The sequence below is a fragment of the Pteropus alecto genome, unplaced genomic scaffold (genome assembly GCF_000325575.1).
Source record: "Pteropus alecto unplaced genomic scaffold, ASM32557v1 scaffold164, whole genome shotgun sequence".
In the NCBI taxonomy this organism is placed as follows: Eukaryota; Metazoa; Chordata; class Mammalia; order Chiroptera; family Pteropodidae; genus Pteropus; species Pteropus alecto.
This window is the reverse complement of record NW_006439568.1, coordinates 25,943,050-25,957,250: the sequence shown is the minus strand read 5'-3', so window position 1 is coordinate 25,957,250 and position 14,201 is coordinate 25,943,050. Positions and strand designations below refer to the sequence as shown.

At 34.9% G+C, this 14,201-nt stretch overlaps 1 pseudogene; it reads left to right on the top strand.

Annotated features, from left to right (window-relative positions):
- Positions 1-6,183: 6,183 nt before the first annotated feature.
- Positions 6,184-8,960, top strand: LOC102880175 (annotated as a pseudogene).
- The last annotated feature ends 5,241 nt before the right edge of the window (positions 8,961-14,201 follow it).

Below are 14,201 nucleotides of genomic sequence, written 5' to 3'. Positions count from 1 at the left end.
CACTTTGAAGTATAATTTGAAGTCGGGCAGAGTGATGCCTCCAGCCTTGTTCTTTTTTCTCAGGATGGCTTTGGCAATTTGGGGTCTTTTGTGCTTCCAGACAAATCTGATGATTTTTTTTGTTCTATTTCTTTAAAAAATGCCAATGGGATTCTGTTGGAGATTGCATTAAATCTGTATTATGCTTTAGGTGATATGGTCATTTTAACTATGTTGATTCTTCCAACTCAAGAACATGGAATATCTTTCCATTTCTTTGTATCTTCTTCGATTTCTTTTAATAGGATCGTATAGTTTTAATTACATAGGTTCTTCACATGTTTTATTCGATTTATTCCTAGGTTTTTTTATTCTTTTTGTTGCAATTGCAAAAGGAATTATTTTTCCACTTCTTTTTCTGACACTTCATTATTAGAGTATAGGAACACTATGGATTTTTGAACATTGATTTTGTATCCATAAACATTACTGTATTTGCTCATTGTTTCTAGTAGTTTTCTTGTGGTGACTTTAGGGTTTTCTATATAGAGAATCATGTCTTCTGCAAATAGTGACAGTACGACTTCTTCATTTCCTATTTGGATTCCTTTTATATCTTTCTCTTGCCTGATCACACTCACTAGGACCTCCAATGTTATATTGAATAAGGGTGGTGATAGTGGACAGCCTTGTCTTGTTTCTGATTTTAGAAGGAAGGTTTTTAGTTTTTTACCATTAAGCATAATGTTTGCTGAGAGTTTGTCATACATGGCCTTTATTATGTTAAGGTACTTTTTTTCTATACCAATTTTGTTAAGTGATCGTAAATGGATGCTGTATTTTTTCAAAGGCTTTTTCTGCATCTTTTGATATGATCATATGATTTTTATTTTTTAATTTGTTTATGCGGCGTATCACATTAATCGATTTGCATATGTTGAACAATTCCTATGCCTCTGGGATGAAGCCCACTTGATCATGGTGTATAATCTTTTTTAATATGTTGCTGTATTTGGTTCGCTAGTATTTTATTTAGGATTTTTGCATTTGTGTTCATAAGACATTGATCTGTAGTTTTCTTTTTTGATATTATCTTTACCTGGTTTTGGTATCAGGGTAATATTGGCCTCATAAAATGAGTTGGGAAGTGTTGCCTCTTCTTTAATTTTTTGGAAGAGTTTGAAGAGAATATGTATTATCTTCTTTGTATTATTATCTTTGAAAGTTTGGTAGAATTCACTGGCAAAGTTATTTGGTCCTGGACTTTTACTTTTTGGTAGGTTTTTGATGATTGTTTCAATTTCCATACTGCTGATTGGTCTACTTAGATTTTCCAGTTCTTCTTGAAACAGTCTAGGAAGGTTGTATCTTTCTAAATACTTATCTATTTCTTCTAGGTTATTAAATTTGGTGTTATACTTTTTCATAGTATTCTTGTATGATCCTCTGTATTTCTGCAGTGTCTGTCATAATTTCCCCTCTTTTATCACTGATTTTGTTTATTTGTTTCCTTTCTCTTTTTTCTTTAGTGAGTCTAACCAGGGATTTTTTAATTTTATTAATTTTCTCAAAGAACCAGCTCTTTGTTGCATTTATTTTTACTAATATATTTTTTTTCAGTTTCATTTAATTCTGCTCTAATTTTGATTATTTCTTTCCTTCTGCTGACTTTCAGCTTCATTTGTTCTTTCTTTTCCAGTCTTTTTAAGATGAAGCATTAGGTTGTTTATTTGAACTTGTTCTTGTTTTTAGAGATAGGCCTGTAATGATATAAACTTTCTTCTTATCACTGCTTTTGCCATGTCCCACACATTTTGATATGTTGTACTGTCATTATCATTATCATTCGTTTCTATATATCTCTTGATTTCTCTTTTTATTTCTTCTCTGACCCAGTCATCATGTAGTAACATGTTGTTTAATCTCCATGTATTTGTGTTTCCTCCCACTTTCTTTTTAAAGTTGATCTCTAGTTTCAAAGCATTATGATCAGAGAATATGGTTGGTATGATTTCAACTCTCTTATATTTGTTGAGGTTATCTCTGTGTCTCAGTATGGGGTCAGTCCTTGAGAATGTTCCATGAGCACTAGAGAAGAATGTAGAAGCAGCTGTTTTGGCATGAAAGGATCTGTAAATTTCAATTATGTCCAATTATGTCCATTTAAGGATGTTATTTCCTTATTGATTTTCTGTTTGGCTGATCTGTCCATACCAGTGGGGTATTTAGGTCTCCTACTACAATCATGTTTTGGTCTGTCTCTCTCTTTAGTTCTGTTAGTACTTGCTTTACATATTTTAAGGCTCCCTGATTGGAAGCATAGATATTAATGTTTTATGTCTTCTTGATGTATTATTCCCTTTATCATTATGAAGTGTCCCTCAGTTTTTTCTTTACCTTTTTTTATTTTGAAGTCTATTTTGTCTGATATTAGTATCACTATTGCTTTTCTCTGAATGCCATTTGCTTGAAATATCATTTTCCACCCTTTCACTTTGAGTCTATATTTGTCTTTGGAGGTGAGATGTGTTTCCTGGAGGCAGCATATTGTTGGGTTTTCTTTTTTGATCCCATCTGCAAGTCTGTGCCTTTTTATTGGTGAGTTCAGTCCATTTACATTTAGGGTGATTATTGAAATATGAGGTCTTCTTATAGCCATTTAATCTTTTGCTTTCTGGTAGCTCAGTGTTTCCATTGCTTCCTTGTCCTTGTGCATCTGTATTCTTTATTTTGGTTGACTTTTGTGGATTTTCCCTCTGGTTCTTCTTGTTTTTGTTATATACAATGGTTCTTATTCTTTGGTGTGTGGTTACCATTACGAATATGTAAAGGATAGTTATGTGTGTGTGTGTGTGTGTGTGTGTGTGTGTGTGTGTGTGTATGTATATGTATATATACACATATATATATACATATATATATTTCTGCGTATGCCTTATCTCCATTCCCTTTTGCAAATTTAGATCTTTGAATCCTCCCTTTTTCTGTTACTGTTGTCTCAATTTGTCTCTATGTATGCTGAATGTTCATTACTATCTTGGTATAGCAAACCTCTCCTTATCGTTTAAGCTTACAATGCCCTGTTCTTAAAAAGGGTTGCACTCCTCTGCTTCTATCTGCCTACTAGTTGCCTTACTCATAGTTATGTACTTTTTTGTCATTTTGTTTTAGGTGAGCTGACCCCTTTCAGTATTTCCTGTTGTGTGGGCCTCATAGTAGAGAATTCCCCCATATTTTGTATATCTGGAAAGGTCTTTATTTCTCCTTCACAGCTAAAGGAGAGCTTTGCTGGATACATTATTCTAGGCTGGTAATTCCTTTCATTTAATAGTTTGAATATTTGATTCCACTCCTTTCTGGATTGTAAGGTTTGTGCTGAGAAGTCTGACAATAACCTAATAGGTTTTCCTTTATAGGTTACTGTCTTCTTTTCCCTGGCTGCCCTGAGAATTCTTTCTTTGTCATAGATTTTTGATAATTTTAATATAATGTGTCTTGGAGAAGGTCTTTTTGGGTTGAGATAATTGGGTATTCTGTTGACTTCTTGAATTCCAAGCTCCAGTTCATTCTTTAGATTTGGGAAATTATCATCAACTGTTTGGCTGAAAATGGTTTCTAATCCCTGCTCCTTTTTCTTCCCTTCAAGAATGCCCATTATTCTTATGTTTCCTCTGCCGATGCTATTAGTTCTTGTATTTCTCTTTTATTATTTTTATTCTTCAGTTTCTCTCTTCTTCATTTTGATTTATTTCTAGATTTCTGTCTTCAATATCACTGATCCTTTCCTTCATTTGGTTGACTCTATTTCCCAAGCTTGCTATTTGATTCTTCATCTCTTTTAGTGTGTTCTTCATCTTCAAAAGTTGTATTTGGTTCTTTTTGAGGGTTTCAAAACTCATGCTAAATACTCATTCTGTCGATCTAGTTGTTTTTCCAATTTCCGGAATTGTTGATATAAATAATTTTAGATCTCATTGAGTCTTCTCACAAGTACCATCCTGAATTCTCTGTTTATTAAGTCAAATATTTCTATTTTTTTAAGCTTATTTTCTGGAGATTTTTCTCTTTCTTTCTGAGCTTCCTTGTCAGCTTGGTTATTCATGGTGTTTAATGAACTATTTCTCTGCCGGGGCATTAATGGAATTGTATTCTGCCTTTTTTTTCCCCCAGAAAACTTATTATATAAAGGTCTCTCTTTAGCCTGTTGCTAAGAAGGCATTTTTCTTTTGGTTTCTAGTAAGTGGTGTCTGAGCTTCTTGGATCCCTGCTTTATATAAAGTCTTAATAATGCCTTTTTTTTCTTATAAATATTTAGTCATGATCACTATCCTCAGTCTCAGTTCTTGTCAGTGTTAGCGATAGTTTTGGTAGTATTTGCTCAGATTCCCCTGGGTTCCTGTGGTGTACAGTCTTGGAGGATATGGAGGGAGGTGACCTCTGGGTTGGGGGATGGGGGCTGCATCTCAGCTTCAGGTTTTGCAACCTCACCTTGTAATAATCAGCTGTTAGTTCTCTGCTCTCCCCACTTCTTTGCTTTCTGCCCTGATCCCTGGGCACCACCTCTGTGTAGAGCTCACAGCTCTCTCAGGCAGGGCTGTTCAGGGAACCTGCCTCAGCTTCTCCCTTCCCCCTCCCCCTGCAGCGGCCTCCAGCTGAGAGAGGAAGCTTCTTTGTTTCTCTCAGTCTACTGCACAACTCTTGTGTTTCTGACCTGTGGTAGCTCTTATTTGCAGATCCCTCACTCAGACATGCTTATGTGTAGGTTGGATATTTTATGTTGAATTTTAGATATTCAGCTTATTGTTGTTTCAAGGGGAAAAATCTGGGGACAGCTCTCACTCTACCATATTTCTGACCCCAAAAGAGAATTTTGATTGGCTCATACTGGTTATGTGTCCAACTGTGGTGTGGGATTGTGGGATAGTAAATTTGCAGCTCCCATCACATATAGGTGTTCCCTAAAAAAGTGAGGAAGGACGTGATAGTCTGAGTACATAAAATAACACATTTTCACTGAGGGGCAGAATGACAGGCTCCATGTACTTTGCAAGAACTAAATTCACCTCTGCCTAGCAGTATGGGGATATGATCCTCCATTCACATCCAAATATATGAGTGCCACTTGATACCTTTATGCTGTTCTCTTTTGCCAAGCAGAAAAATGGCACTTGTTGATTTTGTAACCTCAAATAAAAATTAACTACAGTATGTTTCCAGGTTCAGGTTAATTCTGACCAGTTATCATTTCCTCTGCCTAGGAGCTGGTATAGAAATAGGTATTAAGTCTCTGCTGCTTTGTGTTATGGCTAATGCACAAGAGGGATGCTTTTCCAGAACCAAAGAGCCTAGTTACACCACTCAGGATAAAGAAAGACTGCAGGGGACCAACTGGTTTTCATTTGGACCACAATTAAGAGAGGTTCACTTGCTCTAATGCTTTTAAAATCAACTCTGCTCCAAAGAACTTGGGTTATATATTTGCCATCTTGCAGAGAGACTCAGCATTTGAGATTCAAGCCAAATGCTTTTTAGCCCACTTATAAAAGACATTGCTGCCCTGGGCCCTGCCGGCACAGGGCTGACTGGGCTGGCAGCCAGTGCTGAGACTGACCATGATAGCGCATGCCATTTAATACACAGGGAAGAATGGTGACATGGTTTAGATTATGAGCAATGCTAAGCATTTACTGAATACCTTTCACATGGCCCAGGCACGATTTTTTTAGCCAACTTTCTCTCATTATTAAACAGTAAAATTTCACATTTTAAAAGGCACAATCACATGTTATTTTGCTATTGAAAAAGCTGATGGATAGCATATTGCTCCTTCGGATTCAAGATGAAAAAATCAAGCCCTGGGAGAAAATGTAACAAAATTATAAAGACTGTAAATGAGAAGATTAGGAGTGACTAATTTGGTGACTTTAGGTTTCATGAGGAAAGAAGACTGTTTTCTTATTTTGTTTTTAATTTTGTGTTTTTCTATTTTCTATCTACTGTTAAGCACGATGTCTGGCACATAGTAGGCACTCATTAGATATTTATTGAATGAATGAATGAATGAATGAATGAGTAAATGAATAAACTAAAACTTTTTAAGAGAAAGAACTGACTAAAGATTGAAATAGCTTTTTTTTTTTTTTTGCAGTGGGTTTGCTGCCAGAACACAGCTGTCATGAAAACCAACACTATATATCAGCCAAAATGGGAAAGGAAAAGCCTTATGCCAATGTCATTGGACATGTAGATTCTGGCAAGTATACCACAATTGGCCATCTGATATACAAATGTGATGAGATTGACAAAATAACCATCAAAAAAATTGAGAAGGAGGCTGCTGATATGGGGAAGGGCTCCTTTATGCCTGGATCTTGGATAAACTGAAAGTTGAATGTGAGTGTGGTATATCGTTATTGATACCTCCCTGTGGAAATTCAAGGCTAACAAATATTATAAGACCATCACTGATGCCCGAGGATACAGAAGCTTTATCAGAAACTTGATTACAGGCACATCTCGAGCTGCCTGTACTGTCCTGATTGTTGTTGCTGATGTTGGTGAATTTGAAGCAGGTATCTCCAAGAATGAGCAGACCTGTGAGCAAGTCTTTCTGACTTACACACTGTGTATGAAACAACTAATTGTTGGCATTAACAAGGTGGATTCCACTGAGCTGCCTTACAGCCAAAAAAGGTACGAGGAAATTGTTAAGGAAGTCAGCACCTAAAGAAAATTGACTGCAATCTGGACACAGTAGCACTTGTGCCAATTTCTGGTTGGAATAGTGACAATGTGCTGGAGCCAAATACTAACATGCTTTGGTTCAAAGGATAGAAAGTCACCTATAAAGATGGCAATGTTAGCTGATCCATGTTGCTTGAAGCTCTGGATTGCATCCTGGCACCAACTCATCCAACTGACAAGCTTTTGAGTCTGCCACTCCAGGATGTCTACAAAATTGGTGGTATTGGTACTGTCCAATTGGCTGAGTGGAGACTGGTGCTTTCAAACCCAGCATGGTGGTCACCTTCTCTCTAGTCAATGTAACAACTGAGGTAATGTCTGTTGAAAGTTACTGTGAAACTTTGAGTGAAGCTCTTCCTAGGGCAATGTAGGCTTCAATGTCAAGAACATGTCTGGCTGCACAAAGCTCGTGGCACGGGCAAGGTGGGGCAGGGTGAGTAAAGGGTTGGTGCCGGGGTGGAGTGGGAGGGAGGCGGTTGGGTGTGGCACCCATTGGCTCCAGACAAATAAACATGGAAGCCATCTTCCACAAGAGACAAGAAGGCTCACTTTGTGCTCAACATTGCTTGAATAATCTGTTGGCAAGGAGACTATTTCAGCCCTGTGGAACTATTGCACATCGACTAGATAAAGAAGAGAGGATGAGAATGGCAGAAGGAGGAAGTACTTGTGAGGACTATTACACATTTTTATAGCAGCCTTCTGGAAATATGGATGACAGTGTTTTTTTCTCTATTCAAGTTATAAATAATGCCTTGAAAATTTGGGGCGTAGAACTAATCCTATTCAACAGTCCAGAGTATCAGAGGTTTGGGATTGATTCCATAAATGAAAAATCATTTATATCAATTATAAAGAACCCTAGTTTACAGTTAGAAAATTCAGAAAACAGTGGTGTAACTTCAAGTCTCTCTTGACAGGTCCAGAATTAATAACAAACACATACCTTGCAGCTTTCTTGAATCAATTATAACAGGAAGTTGTTCTATATTTGTTGTTAAGGGTGATCTGCCAGATTGTGAAGCTGACCAACTCCTGCAGATGGTCAGGGGTCCAACAGATGCATCTACCAAAACTTATTGGAGAAGAATTAGCACAACTAAAAGAACAGAGAGTCCAGAAAACATATCTGGAATGAGTCTTAGAAGAAAATGATGGGTCAGGAATATTAGACAAAGATGAGGAGGATTTGCAGCAGGCTGTAGCACTAAATCACCAACAAATTGACATAAAGGTGAAGAAGAAGATCTCCATAGGGCTATTCAGCTCAGTATACAAGGTAGTTGCAGAAATATAAAGATATTCCACAGACATCAGGTACACATCTTCAGAAGATCTACGGAAGGGAAGAGAAGCCTACTTTGAATGGCAGCGTCAGAAGCAATGGCAGCTGCAGGAGGATCCACCAGTACAGCTTTCACACCCATGTGAAAGACCAACCACAAGTTCAGGAGCACTTGGCAATGATCTAAGTGATGCTAAGAAGACATGGTTCAGGCAGCTGTGATCGTGTCTTTAGAAACTCTTAGAAATAATTTCAAAACAGAAGAAAAATTAATACTTTTTATAAATCACTTAGATATTCATACTTTTCAACATTGTTCTGTGTGATTACAGCATAGGATCTGCTTTGGTAATATGTCAAAGAGAACAACAGAGGAAGTAAAACTTTTAGGTGGTTTGCAAACAAAAAGATGAGAAAGTGGAAACATGTGTCAGGTGTAGGACTAAATAATGATCCTACAAATACTAGCCAAAGAGGCATTCAGCAATTAAAAAAAATTAAAAAAAAAATAAGAAGAATGTGTCTGCCAAAGATGTCTGTCATGGCAATGTGGCTGGTGACAGCAAAAATGACCCACTAATAGAAGCAGCTGGCTTTACTGCTCAGGTGATTATCTTGAATCAACCAGGCCAAATCAGTGCCACATATGCACCTGTGCTGGATTGTCACACAGTTCACGCTTGCAAATTTGCTGAGCTGAAGGAGAAGATTGATCATTGTTCTGGGAAAAAGCTGGAAGATGGCCCAAAGTTTTGGATGCTGCATAGTTGATAGGGTTCTTGGCAGGCCCATGTGTGTTGAGAGCTCCTCTGATTATCCTCCTCTGGGTTATTTTGCTGTTTGTGACATGAGACAGACAGTTGCTGTCAGAGTCATCAAGGAAGTGGACAAGAAAGCAGCTGGAGCTGGCAAGGTTGCCAAGTCTTCCCAGAAAGCTCAGAAGGCTAAATGAATATTATCCTCAATACTTGCTACCCCAGTCTTAATCAGTGGTGGAAGAACAGTCTCAGAACTGTTTGTCTCAATTGGCCATTTAAGTTTAATAGTGAAAGACTGGTTAATTATTATAATGCATCGTAAAACCTTCAGAAGGAAAAAAGAATGTTTTGTGGACCATTTTTGTGCATGTGTGTGCGGCAGTTTTTAAGTTATTAGTTTTTAAAATCAGTACTTTGTAATGGAAGCAACTTGATCAAAAATCTGCCATGGAATTTTGAGACATCATTAAAACAAAGTTTAATGAGAAAAAAAATATTAAAATAAATTTAAATACAAAGAAAGACAGAAAACCACATGAGAGGAAAATCTATCTAGTTTTCTCTACCCCTATTTTAAGTGAAATAGGAAGTTCCAAACTCTCAGACAAACGAATTGTCTTTGCAACATATCTATCTTACCAGAAGTTGCTAGACATTGTATGAGCCCAACTTTCTGTTTTCCAGCTGTAGTTTCTTAATTAAAGTGTTTCCAGATAAATTTCCAGATAAATTAGCTTTCAGTCGAATGCTTGACCCAAGTCACTCAGAGTAACTCAGAATCCTCACATCAGTTTTGGTATTTATAAAGTCAGGACCAGTTACATAATTTGTGGGGCCTTGTACAAAATGAAAACATGGAGACTTTGTTCAAATATTATTAAGAATTTCAAGATAGCGACAGCAGAACGTTAAACCATGTGCAGGCCCTTCTAAGCTGGGGACCTATGTGACTGCATAGGTGGCATGCCCACAAAGCCAGCCCTGTTCAGACTGCTTATCTTTTGGAGACTCTCAAAGCATTGGTGAAATCATATTTACACCAAGACCCTACTGAAAATGCTGGGCTACTTAATTATCTCAAACATGAAGATGAGAAGTATAGAAAATGTAAAGTTTTGGCATAGATGGGACAAGAACCTAGGACCACTGGTTCCCAATCTGAGGTATCCTCCAGCAGAGAGATTATGATGAAAAACTCTATGTACATAACTTGCTTTCATTCACTATTAAAATAAATAATGTTCTGAGATCTTATATTACATTTTTAGCATTTTGCTTTTGAATAAACTGATAATATCTGGGCCACTTAAAATGTCAGTGTTTTATTCATTCCAAGTGTAGTCATTACAGTCTTTGTAATGTTGCCATACTGTATGACATCACTTTCTAATATTAAACAGCTCTAGCATTATGGACCACCTGAAACTTAATGTTATTTTTTTCCCCAAGATTTGGTCTCATCTGATCATACTGAATTAAAGTTTATTGGAAAAGACTAAAGCATCCTACTAGCCCAGAACTAGAAAGAAATGAGTCCTTTTAGGCTTGTAATCTAGTAATGCTCAAGAAATATTTCCTAAATATTTGCATCAATAAATGCTAAATCATGTCACAGGCAATTACATAGATGCTAATCAGTAACAGTAATACTAAATAATGCCTCACCTTTTAACAACTTTTATTTGTAGTAAACACTTTAGGAAAATGTATTATATTCATCCAAAAATCCATCACAAAAAAATTTCAATAATTCAAATAATGGACTGAATTCTACCCTGATTCAATTTGAGTAGATAACATTCAAATCATGATTCACAAGATGATTTATATGCAATTAATTTTGGACTTATTGTAATGCTATTTTTTTGTTTACTAAGAATAATTTACATATAGTGAAAGTCACCCTTCATTGATATACATACAGTTCATTGAATTTTCACAAATTTATAGAGTCATTAATTGCCTCCACAGTCAAGATATAAAACATTTCCGATAACCCAAAAGTTTCCTTCAAGTCCTTTCGTAGATCGTTCTTACTCCGCACCACAGTCCCTGGAAACCACTGGTATAATTTCTGTTTTTTTATTTCCTCCTTTTTCTGAAATGTCATATAAAAGAAATGATTTGCATGAAGGTCTTTTGAGTTTGGCTTATTTTACTTATTATAATGTTTTCTTTGCTTCACATTATCACCAACAGTATTTGGTAATTTCTTTTTATAAGAAGCCTATTAGGTATGCAGGGGTGTCTCACTGTGGTTTTAATTTCCCTAATGACCAATGATATTAAGCATTTTTTTTTTTATATATATATGCTGTTTACTCCATGTGTCTTCTTTGGTAAAGCATCTTGCTCAAATTTTTTCCTGTTCCTTTCTTTTTATTTATTTAAAATATTTTTTCTAGTTTTATTCAAATATAATTGACATATAACATTGTATAATTTTAAGGTATACAACATGGTTTGTTATATATTGGTATACATTGCTAATGATTACCACAATAAGTTTAGTTAACAACTATGACCTCGCATAGTTACTACTTTTGTTTTCTTGTGATGGTAACTTTTAAGATCTACTCTCTTAGCAACTTTCAAATATACAATACGATACTGTTAACTATAGTCACAAGTCTGCATTACATCCTCAGAACTTGCTTATTCTATAACTGGAAGTTAATATCTTTTGATTACTGTGACCCATTTTCCCCACCCCAACCCTGCCTCTGACAATCACCAATCTGTTTTCTGTTTCTATGAGTTCGGTTTTTTTTACATTTTGCATATAAGTGAGATCATACTGTATTTGTCTTTCTCTGTCTGACTGACTTACATAATGCTTTCAAAAATCCATCCATGTTGGTACAAATGGCAGGGTTTCCTTTTTTATGGTTGAATAATATTTTATTGATTATACATATCATACTTTTTTATTCATTCATCACTTAATGAACACTTAAGCTGTTTCCATGTGTTGGTTATTGTAAATAATGCAGCAATGAACATGGGAGTAGAGATATCTCTTTGGGAAAGTAATTTTACTTCCTTTGGATAAATACCCAGAAGTAGAATTGCAGATCATATGGTTCTATTTTCTCATTTTTTTCAGAAAACTCTATACTATTTTCCATAGCTGTACCAATTTACAATCCCACCAACAGTGGTGAAATGTTCCCTTTTTGCCACATTCTTACCATCACTTGTTATCGCTTGTCTTTTTAATAATAAGCATTCTTAAATGGTGTGAGGTGATACTGTGGTTTTGATTTGCATTTCTCTGATGATTAGTGATATTTAGCATCTTTTCATATACCCATTGGCTATTTGAATATCTTCTTTGGAAAAATGTCTATTCAGGTGCTTTTGCCCATTTTTTAAACTGGATTATTATTATTAGCTATTTATTTGTATGAGTTCCTTATATAAATTGAATATTAATCCCTTATTAGATGCTTGGTTTGCAAATATTTTCTCCCATTCAGTAAGCTACTTTTTTATTTTCTGGATCATTTCTTTTGCTGTGCACAAACTTTTTAGTTTAATGTAATCTCACTTGTTTATTTTTTATTTTGTTGCTTATGCTTTAGGTGCCATATCCAAAGAATTTTTACCAAGACCCATCTCAAGGAGCATTTTTCCTATGTTTTCTTCTAGAAGTTTTATGGTTTCAGGTCTTACATTTAAGTCTTTAATCTATTTTGAGTTGATTATTATAAGCGGTATAAAATAGAGGTCTAGTTTCATTCTTTTGCAAGTGAATATTCAATTTGCCACCATTTATTGAAAAGACTGTCTTATCTCCATTGTATATTCTTGACTTCCTTGTCAAATATTAATTGATTGTATATGCATGCTTTTATTACTGAGTTCTCAATTCTGTTCATTATTTATGTGTCTGTTTTTATAACAATACCATACTTTTTTGATTATTCTAGCTTTTAATATGGCATGAAATCAGGAAGTGCAATGTCTCCACTTTGTTCTTTCTCAGAATTGCTTTGGCTATTTTTTTTTTGTGTGGTTCTTTATGAATTTTAAGATATTTTTTCTGTTTCTGTGAAAAATGATATTGGGATCTTATAAAAGCTTGATTGAATCTATAGATGGCTTTGCATAGTATGAACATACCAATAATATTAATTCATCTGATTCATGAACACAAATACTTTTTCATTTATTTGTATCTTCTTTAATTTGTTTCATCAATTTCTTGAGTGATTAGCCCTTTATCATTATATAATGACCTTTGTTGTCTTTTCTGACCAAATTCGTTTCGTCTAATATAGCTACTCCTGTTTCTTCTGGTTACTATTTACTTAAATTATCTTTTATCAACCCTTCAATCTCAGTCTATGTGTGTCTTAAAGATAAAGTGTATCTCTTTTAGGTAACTATCATTGGATCAAATTTTATTATTTTTTTAAATCCATTTAGCCATTTGATGTCCTTTGATTGGAGAATTTAATCCATTCACATTTAAAGTAATTAAAGTAATTATTAGCTAAGACCTTACTATTACCATTTTGTTTTTACTTTCTGACCATTTTATAGATCGTGTGTTCCTTACTTTTTATTTGCTCTCTTCTTTTGTGATTTTATGACTTTTTGTAGTGGTATACTTTGACTTCTTTATCATAATCTTCTGTGTTTTTCTTTTGTGGTTACCATGAGGCTCACATAAAATATCTTATGTTTATAATATCCTATTTTAAACTAATAACAACTTAACTTCAGTAGCATTCCTAAATTTTACACTTTTACTTTTCTTCCCCCTCACTCCTACAATTTAGGTTATTAATGTGATAATTTATATATTTTTAAATTTATGTATCCAATAACAAACTATTGTAATTATGGTTATTTTAAATAAATTTGCTTTTTAACTTTGAACTAGAGTTGTAAGTGAATTATGCACCACCATTACAGTGTTAGAGAATATATATTTACCTTTTCCTATGAATTTTACAACTACATTAACATGTTTTTTACAGTGTTAATTAGCATCCATTTATTTCCACTTCAAGAATTCCATTTAGCATTTCTTGTGAGGCAGATCTAGTAGTAATACAGTGTCTCAGCTTTTGATTGTTTGGGAAGGTCTTTATCTCTTCATTTCTGAAGAACAGCTTTGCTGGGTATAGGATTCTTGGTTGACAAGTTTTTCTTTCAATATTTTGAATATATCATCTCATTCTTTCCTGGTCTGAACTGTTTCTGTTGAGAAATTTGCCTAGAGTTTTATTGAGGTTCCTTTGTACATTCTTCTTTTTTTTTCTATTACTGTTTTCAAATCTCTCTCTTTGACTTTTGATTTAATGAAAGTGTCTCAATGGCCCTTTTTGGGTTCAACCTATTTGAGATGCCTTAGGCCTAAAGAATTTGGATGTTTATTTCTTTTGCTAGGTTTAGGAAATTTTCAGTCATTATTGCTTTAAATA